We start from the raw sequence: 11039 nt of genomic DNA on the forward strand, positions 1-11039 counted from the left end.
GACAACAATCGGAATCAGTTTGCGGAAAGCAGCACCGCCCGCCCGGCGGTGCCGTACATTGATGAGGCAGCAGTAGTACCGGAACCAATGCCGGCAGCAGTAACAACGAACACTGCTGCACCAAAGCAGGACGGCATCGTGCTTAACATCCGGCGAAGCGAACGAATTTCTCAACCCGAACAATCTTTCGCCCATTTTAAAAACCGAACGGGGCGGCGGATGCAGCATGGTGGACGAGTCGTTCCGCCGGATCGTGGAGGAGAAGGACGAGGACGACGAGGACGACGATACGATGGACGATTACGTGATCGCTAGCCGGGAGGCGTACAAGCGCAAACGGCAGGAGGATAGCTTCGACGACCCGTCGCTCCTGTCGGTGGACATTTCAATCGCATCGACCATCGGTGGCGCCACCAATGGTGGTGTGTGGTGGTGGTGGTGGTGGTGCCCTACTACTGCACGGCGGTTCGGCCAAAAAGCCGAAGCTGACGCGGACGGGCTCGATTACGCGCGGCATACGGCGTAGCATGAGCTTTGCCGCGATCAAGACGCCGATCAAGACGATGCTGCGGTCGCGCCGCAGCTCGGTCGACCCGAACGCGTCGAACGCGTCGATCAACAACACGATCGAGGCGACGTTCAACGAGTCGATCAAGAAGCCGGTGAAGGAGAAGCTGCGCAGCATCCGGGACAAGATCACGAAGAGCGGCAAGAAGGACTGCACGCCCAAGACGATCAAGGGCCGGGGTTTGATCACGACGGCCAATCTGGACAGCCTGAAGCAGGTGTGCAACTTCAAGTCGGTGGATGGCGGGAAGGCGACGGTGGTAGTGTCGGCCGGACCGCACACGCCCGAGCAGCAGTGCAAGGATCGGAGCGAGGTGGACTTCAAGACACGGTCGCGCCGGTTGCCGCCGCCGGCTTTGGCGGGCTGAACGGTTCCGCTACGAAGATGCTGACGCGCAGTCGGGGCAAGATTGGGAGCGGTTTGGCGAAAGGTGCAGCAACACTGCAGCAACGCCACTCGATCGCGTCGATTGGTGGGGCAGGAGCGGATGAGGAGGATACGCTGATGGAGCTGGACGAGGAGGAGGCGGGGGCGGCGGCGGCGGCTAAGGCTACGAATGCCGCTTCTTCGATGGCGGTCGACGAGGAGGAGCAGGGAAAGAATGTCGATGCCGGGCCGCGGTTGGTTCGGAAGATGCAGACATGATGCCGGTATTTATATAGCAGCACCTTCTTCGTAATGTCCTGATTGATCTCTCTCCCAAGTCCTTGCAACCTCTCACCCTGTATTGTTTCGATCGATTCGATCAGAGTATGCGAACGGGCCTTCTGATGAGATCCCCAAAAACCCTCGTAGTATCAAGCATCCCTCCCGGTATATCTTTAGTGTAATCTAGCACACATCAATGGTGGTAATTCCTTTATTAATTATTGTATCTTAGAGATCGACTCCAAGCGATTTGTTGAACAGAATTCTGATTTGTTGTGGACGATAGACGATTTTATGTAGGTGTGTGTATGGGAATGTCGGAAACCAACTTCACCTGAGGGTGCGCTCAACATGAAGAGAGTGAAGATATTTCCCTTTTGCTGTTTTCATTATGAAAAGGGGACGGGTAGGAATCGAATTAATTGAAAGTAGAAAACTACAGTAAGCCCACTAATGTTTTTGTCGATCGTGTGTGTGTGTGTGCATGGCGGCAAAGCGAACAGATTCAATTACGAGTTACGAGATGGTTTTAAGTGCAATTTCAACAACCGCTGGTATACACATCCAATTTCGCCAAGCTCGCTTTAGTTGGTGGTCGATTGTGTGTGTGTGTGTCACCTCCCTCACCTCGCCCCAAACCGACTCAGCCATCCCAACAATGGACTCTGGACGATTGCTCACCCTCTCCTGTGCATAAGTCGTCCAAGGATCACTTCTTCGGGTTCGGGCTTTCTGGCCCGCCAGACCATACAAGAGTCGGGAGGAGCAATTGTGCTGCCCGGCGGCAATCACTTAATCTGGATTATCCGGATGTTACTCCGAATCAACGAAGTGTGGGGGGGGGGGGGGGGGGGTGGGGGGGTTCCAGTAGGTCGTCAGTAAGCTCGTCGGTCTTTGTGCGAGAGGAGTGGGGTAGCGGGGTAGAACAAGGCGATGGTGCTCTGTGTTCTCAGCCGTGTTTCGGTATTCCTTTTTTTTTTTTGGCATTTATTTCGCAATGCTTAAATGTCTGTTAACCTGCGGATATGTTGTTGCTGGTACAAGAATTGTGCTCAATTGGTAGTTTTTGTTCTCTCTCTCTCGCTTTCTTTCTCTTTTCCCTTGTTTTGTACAAGCGTGTTCGCGCCCAGCCATGCGTTGTTGTAATTCCTTGTTCGGGTGGAGAATTAAACAGTTGTTTTGTGTAATGCTTTCCTGATTTTCGTGATTGTGTATTGCACGATGCGTATTGTATATAGCTTTGTTCGGATGTTTAATCGTTTCTTTTTTTTTGGTTTGCGATTGCGTTTATTGTGTGTCTGCATTGTCCTTAAGAGATTATGAGCATTAAATTATAGGATTTTTTGTTCTTTTGATGTTTCAAACATTTTGAACTGGAAGAAATGAGTAATATAGGGGATTTTACTTGATTTTGCAAGCGTAGCAACGTTTAACGCAACCGCAGCAATTGACAGGACAACGGCATCAGTTGTTTTCGGAACGTCATCATGCTTATGGCAACCTTCGCACTTGGCATCGCAAACGCGGTACACAAAGGCTGTTGCGGCATGAAACAATCATTTAACCAGCGCTTGTAAACGTGTTCAAAGTAATGCATACATACGCCCGAAAATCAAAAGTACAGAATTAGGTAAACTGTTTGTCCCTAATAATTGTAAATTTACGTGAAAAAGTATTTTGGGAATTTTCTTTAAAATCTCTAAAAAAACTTGCAAACAACCCTGATGTAGGCTGCCAAAATGCCCTGAATCTGTTTATACACTTGTAGTTGGATACTTCCTTAAATACGTAACACTGGAATTGGGACAACGTGTCCCGCGCTTGCGAAATCAAGTGCAAAAGTTGTCTTAAGCGTGATTACGCCGAAAACAACTGATGCGCTTGTGCTGTTAAATGCTTTAGTTGCGTTAAAAGTTGCTAGACTTGTCCAATCAACAGAAAACCCTTGAAATATTTAGGAAAAGGAGTATTAATCAAAAATACACAGCCGTAATAAGGAGTTATTAAGTAAATAATACAGACAATTATAAAGTAGGAGAAAACAATCATAACATCTGCTTCAAACACATAAGTTATGAATCACAAATCAATAGTTTGGAGAGGAAAATATAGTAACACAGTAAAAGCAGTAGAATAAATTAATTTTATTCTCAGTGTCGCACGATCGCATGCACAATGTAGGGTGTAGATTTGGTGGCGGCCGGTGGTGATGGATAGAAAGGGAAGATGGAAGAGGAGATAGGGTGGTGTGGCTGTGTTTTCGTTTCATTCCGATTCGTTATCATTCCCTCTTCCCTCCCCCCCTCTTTGCTTTCCATTTAATTTGAAAAGCGAAATATTCACCCAACCAACCAAACCCAGCCCCTCGACACAGACAATATAAACAATTGCTCACTCACTCGTTGATCGCGTTGATATTCATTATTGCAATTTCTATACATTTCCCGTCGTTTGTTTTTGGTGTCCGTATTTGAGGGAGTTTTTTCTCTCTCTCTCCCAAAAAGATTTGATGTGTTGTGTTCTTCACACACACACACACACCCACACACGCACACAGTGTTTTGCATTAGGTTGGCGTTTTTTTATCCCCCCCCCCATCGCTTTCGATTTTTCAATATATAACTATATAAACATCATTGTCACTAACCGGGCGTCTCCATCAATGTCGTTGCTTTTTGACGTGTCGTGTCGTGTTTCCAATTAGAATAAAAAAAAGCACGCGCAAAATCCTACTGGATGCGATTTCCGTTTTGTACCCAGTCACGCACACAAAAAAGAGGGGATACACGGAATAAATGGGAAAAAGTTGGATATATGTATTTTTTTTATTTGTGCAATTTAAAGCGCGACAATGAATGCGCACAAAAATCCATTCAAGAAGGGCTTGTTGAGGCCGTGAGCTGCTTAATAAAACAATGAAAATCGCTGCACGGATGACACCCCACGGGAGGAGGCTTTTTACACACACACACACACACACACACACACACACACATACACACAGAAGTGACACACAAAATGTGATTTGTGCGTTTCGGAAAAGCGCACTTTTCACGCGCACTCAAACTCTCGAACTGCTGCTGCTGCTGCTGCTGCTGCTGCTGGATCTGGTTGGGCAATGTTGAGGATAAAATGGGTACCCAGCAACAACGAAAAAACCCCTTTTTTCACACTTTCTCTCCTACCACGACCAGGAAGTTTGTATTGCGAACGGAACGGGCGTAAAATAGTAATAAAAAAGCAGCGAATTTTACCACTTCTATATCAAGCGTGGGATTAAATTCGCCCATTTCCACTTGCATTAACGGTGGCTGTAATTGCATTGTGCCTTTTGTGTCTCGCTTTATGTTCCGTTTCGTTTGTTAAAGCTGCTCGTGTGCCTTTTTTTTTCTACCTTGCATTATTAAACCCTCTTTGAAAATAAGCTCAATAATAACCCCTTTATTTGTGCAATGCATTGCTTATTGTTGCTTTTCGTGCACACATGTCTCGGTGCTTTGAATGCTCAAATTTCTGTGCCACAAGGAAACAAGGCACGCGTGACAAACAGAATGTGTTATAACAAAAGTCAACCACCAGCGATGGGGGATAATTAGTTTTCCACCTTCTACTACTTGCTTTCATTTTACAAATTGATATTTATTCGCAAGTGAAGTGAATACTATAAATTGAAACTCTCTAGGAATAAGGATAGAGTACAAAAACCGAGGGGAAAAGAGTGAGAAGCGACGCCCATTGATTGGATGATCGTTATCATCGGTCGGGTTCAACCTGTTGAAGTGTGCATAGCTTTTTGATGTATGATTGGGGGAATTTTATTTATTTTTTTCGCTGTTTGGTTGAGTCTTTTTTTCTCTCTCTCTCTCTCTCTCTCTCTCCTCTCTCTCTCTCTCGATCGAAAATGGAAATGCAATTGAAATTCAAAAAAAAAAAAAAAAAGGAGAAAAAAGTGGAACAGCAACCATTTCGACACCTTGTTGGTTTATTTTAACACCTCGCCACGCCATCAACATCATTTCCTTCCCTCCCCCTACTTCCCTTCCCCACACCCTACCCTCAAACACTTGCCCCCGCGTACCGTTCCAGTTATGGCCCGTTTGAAGGGTTTTGATTTTTAATTTATGCTCATTGCATTTTTATGTGCCTTTAAATGGTTCTCACCACCACCACCACCACCACCACCCTCCCAGTGCGCCTGCCGAAGTCAGGTGCTTTTCGTACAATTTTTACCTTTTATTTTGTTTTATTTTTTTTGGTTTCGACGGTTCACTTCCGAATCAAGTAAAATCAAATTTCTTTTAACGACTGATTCATCCGGAATCACTTACCATCTCCCTCCGCACTCTGTGGGTTGTGATGGGAGAAGTGCAGAATAAAAGAGAGAAAGAGAGAAAGAGAGAGAGAGAGAGAGAGAGAGAGAGAGGGGAAAGAGAGGGGAAGAGAGAGGGAGAAAACATACCGTTAAATTGGCAGTTGCTTCACCGGGGCACACCTGGCCTCACCGGGTCTGCGAGTTGGGGTTTGCATATTTTGGAACATATGTGTCGACCGACCGATCGACCGACCGACCGACCGGAACACACTGTTCATCATATCCTTTCCCTCTCCCCGGGGGGGGTGGGGCGCACGGTCAGTGCCCGGTCATCCATCATTTATGCATCCATTTGGATAATGTTTAATTCCCAATCGATGAATGACACTTAAAAGCTATATGCCCGGTGCGGTGGCAGGGAAGGGGAAGGAGTTGCACCGTGACGTTTGTACAGCTTTGCGTCGTTTTTTTCTCTCTCTTCTTCTGTGTGCGATAAAGCTGATGAAATTTCCATCAAGTGCATGAATACGAGAGTAATTCGAGTGGCGGCGGCACTGTGTTGTGCTTCATCCATTTCAGTGCAGCGCGGAGGGGTGGGGTGAAAAGGATGCTTTTCCAGAGCCAACCTCGGGCATTATTTAATATATCGCATTTGGGTGTCATTGGGCCATCGCACTTTCCTTTACGCATACCATATCGTCATATCGTCATATTATCACCACAACAAATCTTAATCCTATTACATTTTGCTTTAAGTGTGCCGTTTTCCCCTGTCCGATACGAATCGTGATAGTTTGCAGGATAATAATTAACTAACATTTTGGTGCTAATAATTTATAGTTTTTCCTTTGAATAATCCTTTCATGCTTGAATTACACTAACCTTTAACACAACCGTGTACTACATAGTAATTTAGTTTTCCTTCTCTTTTTCCTTTAGAAGGTTACTTACACTTTAATTAAAGCTTACAATACAAAAATACAATAATTTCTCACCATATGTGTGTCCTTTTGTTTCTCTTTCTCTCTTCCCTTGAACCCCCGGCACCCCCTTCCATGCCAGGTGGTGGATGAGCACGTCGTTCAGGCGAAACCGGAAACGAAGAATAAAAAACACCCACATCGTGAAGGCCGACTGGTTCTGGTACACGATCCAGGCAGGCTATGCGAACGAGTTCGACTATCTGTTTGCGGACGTAAGTGTTGTTACCATCGTTACAGATGTGTTTGATTTTTTTTGTGTCCCTTCTTCTGTGTCAGTGCACATTAAAACGCCCTTACTTATTAATGTTTATTTTTGTACTATCTTTAACACTCCCCCCTCCCCGGGGCGCGCGTGCAATACAGTATTTGGAGAGCATAGCGCACACACCGGTCGTGGATCGGCGCGATTCGCTGCCGGTCAGCTTCAATAAGCGCAAACGGAAGCGCCTCTCGCAGCGAACGCCGGCGGACGGTGGTAGCGGCGGGACGCCGCTCGGTGTCGGCAAACGGCGCTCGTCCGTGTCCGATGCCGGGTTGCTGTCCGTGTCCGGCAGCTTCCTGGACTGCACGGTCAGCCCGGACAAGCATGAGAGCAGCAAGAAGAACGCCATTCCCGATTCGGCCAAAGCGTCCGCCGACCAGCAGCAGCAGCAGCAGCAGCAGCAGCAATCGGGCAAAACGCAGTCGATGCGGCACAACCACTTTATGGACTTTTTCCACACGGAATCGAACTACGTCGGCATACTGGACACGATCGTGAAGGTGAGTGGAGAGAGAAAGAGGAAAACCATATTTTTATTCATCGTTTTGTTGTCGATTTTTGTTACCAGCTTTTTAAGGAACCGCTCGAAGAGATGGTGGAGAATGAAAATCCGCTGCTGAACAAATCGGAACTGCGGTCCATCTTTGGCAACTTTCTACCGATCCACGACGTGCACAAGCGGATGCTGGACCGGCTGAAGGCGATACACGCCTGCTGGAGCGAGGAGGTGCTGATCGGGCAGATCGTGCTGGACCATCGGGACGATCTGCTGAAGGCGTACCCGCCGTACGTGAACTTTTTCGAGCAGATGAAGGAAACGCTCGTCCAGTGCGATGCGAGCAATCCGCGGTTTCATGCATTCCTCAAGATTAACCAGGCGAAGCCGGAGTGCGGCCGGCAGTCGCTGCAGGATCTGATGATACGGCCGGTGCAGCGATTGCCCAGCATCAGCCTGCTGCTTAATGGTAAGCGTGGTGTTGCCGTCGTACTCTGGTGCAAGTAGTAAAGCGTGTGGCGTATATCATTGTCCCTTCTTCTCTCTCTCTCCTTATGTCCACCCCACCCTATTTGCAGACATACTGAAGCACACCGGCAAAGCGAACCCGGACCACAAAAAGCTGGACGACGCGCTGAAAGCCATCCGGGAGGTGATGACGTACATTAACGAGGATAAGCGCAAAACGGAGGGACAGATGGCAATGTTTGACATTTTCAACGATATCGACAACTGTCCGGTATGTGTGTGTGTGTTGTGCCTGTGTGCTAATTTTCCGGCTCGAGTGGTTCTGTCTTTCTATTTTTTTTGTTGTTGTGGGTTAATTTTCAACCAATTATGTTTTTCTCCCCCTTTCTTCGTTCATCCAGCCCCATCTCGTCTCGTCGCATCGTAGCTTCGTGTCGCGGTGCGAGGTGACGGAGCTGTCGGACAGTCTGAGCGGGCGCGGCGACCCGCTGGTACTGTTTCTGTTCAGCGATACGCTCGAGGTGTGCAAAAAGCGCTCCGGGTGTTCAATAATGTGAAGTCGCCGAACACGAACAGCCTCAATCTGACGCGCTCGTCCTGCGCGACGACGAAACCGTACAAGCACGTGAAGCTGATGCCGCTCAGCACGGTCCAGCTGGTGGTGAACATCGTGGACAGTCCGCGCGCCTTCATGCTGAACTGCCGCGAGCTGGCCCAGAACGCGAAGGACCGCCAGTACTCGTTCAACATTGCGGACGAGGAGCAGGACAAGCTGCTCTACCTGAAGAGCCTGTCGAAGCAGATGGCGGAGAACGCGTGCCGGACGGATGCGGGCCACTTTCTGATCAACAGCACCGCGGACGAAGTGGACATCGACGTGAGCGACATTAATGTGGGCACGCTGTCGAAAGCGTTCAAAATTGCTTCCAAGACGCGGATGAAGGTGCGTCGTTGTTCTGTTGGCTCGTTCGTTCGATAAAGCGCGAAGGGGGGTTTCTGATTTTTGTTTTTTTATTTCAACGGTTCTGTTTTCCTCTCTCCACCTTACACAGGTCGGCCGTGTGTTTTCGTTCAACAAAACGCCCTCGAAGCTGAAGCGCACCGTGTCCACGATGATGCCGTCGCCGTTTGGCAGTACGCAGTCACTGACGCCCGCCTCCCAGCTGGCACAGATGAAACTGGCAAGCTGTACGAATTTAAATGTAATGTTGCGACACCACCACCATCCTTCCTACACTCCTGTATATTTGCTCTCTTGTGCACTATTAGTAGCGTAGTGTAGTGAAACTTTTGCTTGAACGTGTACGCAGTGATTGCGGAAGGACGATAATTGCTTTCCGGGGTTGCTGTTGAAGGATTTTTATTCAGTCAAAATGTTGCCTTTGCAACAGAGTGGCGTTGTGCATTATAAAGCACTTGACGCGGGGTGCCCTAAAGCACACGTGAAGCATGGTATAAAAAATCCTTTTAGTCGTGTCCCGTCGAGCTCTCTCAAAAGTTGCACAATACTGATTTTGATTCGTTTTCGGGTGTTTGTGCGTGTGTGTGTGTATTAAATTAATCATCATTCGTTTTGTTTGTTTCTCCCCGGTACACAGGAGGTTTGTGAGGAAGGAGCCGACTCGAACGGATCGTCACCCTCGTCCTCCAAGCTGGTAGCGCCGATGTCCGTGCAGCCGACGCGCAAAAACAAAAATCCACCCATATCGATCGGTGCCCTTCGACCCCTCTAGAAGGCTGCTTGATCCGCTTTAAAGCATCGACAGAGAGAGCTGGAACGCGATTGTATTGTACAGTTGGACAGTTGTACCGATTGTGTGCGTGTGTGGTATCGTTCGAGCGCTATAAAGCGGTTGCTGCTGATGCTATTCGAAATTTATGTACATATTATAATCAACAGATTAGTAAGTTATAACATGATCGAATCGAATTGCGCGCTACCATGCCATGCCATGCAGATTTTAGGGAAGTAGTATCGTTGTTTCCCCTCTGTTCAAAATTACGAGCCGTACGATATGTGTGTGTGCGCGTTGTCAATACTTTTTTCTTCTTAATTGATTTGTAGTCTTACACTTATGGTATCAATAATCATATTTTTAACGCTGAATGGCAGTTGCATGGCTTTTTTCCTTTCACGGTCACGCCTGACGCTCGGTCGAGCCGAGCCAAAAGGGAGCAGGTGGATGAGTTATTGCGACAGGATATATGGAACAAGCGCGAACAACAAACAAACTACTTTTTTAATGTTAAGTGTTTAAGGAAGAGTTCTAAGGGCAAAGATTTCATCACGAAAGTCATCGAACGCGTGTGTGCGGGGTAGCTAGCTATGCAGCTGTTGGGAAGGTTATAAAGCAATATAACAGTTTAAAAATGGCAATCATGGTGGTGTCCCTCTCACAGAATTCCTCTGGTAAGCAGGAAGGTGGTGCAGATGGGAACGAGAAAATAGAAGCGCGCAAGAGTAGAGCGTATAGTTTGTTTGTTTTTTTTCCCCACGAAGCAAGTGGTGAATGCAACAAACGCTAGGACGAATAGAAATAAAGAAACCTCTTCGAAGGTTGGGTGGTTTCGTGTACTTTTGGCGAGCGCGCTCGCCCACCGTACCCACGAATTTATGTACCCATTTTGTAACTATTGTGAATGTTTTATTGTGCAGCAGAGAAGAATGGCGGTGAACGAAAGAAAACAAACTGTTTGTGGGTAAAAAAAGGTCACAATTGCTCACAATGTGTTACAACAACAAAACGCATCCCAGGAAGGAAGGAATTCAACCAAAAACACACACACACACACACACACACATCGGGAGACAATGGCACTAGATATTGATTTTCAACGCTTTCTCTTGCTGCAAACGGAAAACAATAAACCACACAAATACACACACACGTACGTGAAGAAAAAAAAGCATCGAAGAAAGAAAAAAACCAACTGGTAAGCAAACAATCGTGAAGAGCAACACAAAAGGACCTGCATTGGTAGCTATAATGCTTTCGCTCGGTGAAAAGAACCGGATAATAAACGTAACAAACAGAGAGGAAACATAGCAAGAAAATAGAAATGGCCCGAAACACCGAAAGTATGGTTTTCCGGAGCGTGCAAGAAGAAGAGTAGACAAATAAAAAAAAAAGACGCAACACTAACTGTAAGTACAGCACCAGTACTATAGCGTGAAAGAAAATGGATTCGTCCCGGAAGTGGTGATGGAAAGAAGGAGGAAAAAAACCGGGAGGGGAGGCAAAGATAAAAACTATATAAAAAATCAAGAACTTTTGCTATCGTTTCAGGTATGGTTACTTTTT

At 47.1% G+C, this 11039-nt stretch overlaps 1 pseudogene; it reads left to right on the forward strand.

Moving 5' to 3' along the window:
• The first annotated feature begins 1397 nt into the window (after positions 1-1397).
• On the forward strand, positions 1398-10749 carry LOC121602636 (annotated as a pseudogene).
• Positions 10750-11039: the final 290 nt, after the last annotated feature.

This window comes from Anopheles merus, unplaced genomic scaffold, assembly GCF_017562075.2.
Source record: "Anopheles merus strain MAF unplaced genomic scaffold, AmerM5.1 LNR4000544, whole genome shotgun sequence".
NCBI lineage: Eukaryota > Metazoa > Arthropoda > Insecta > Diptera > Culicidae > Anopheles > Anopheles merus.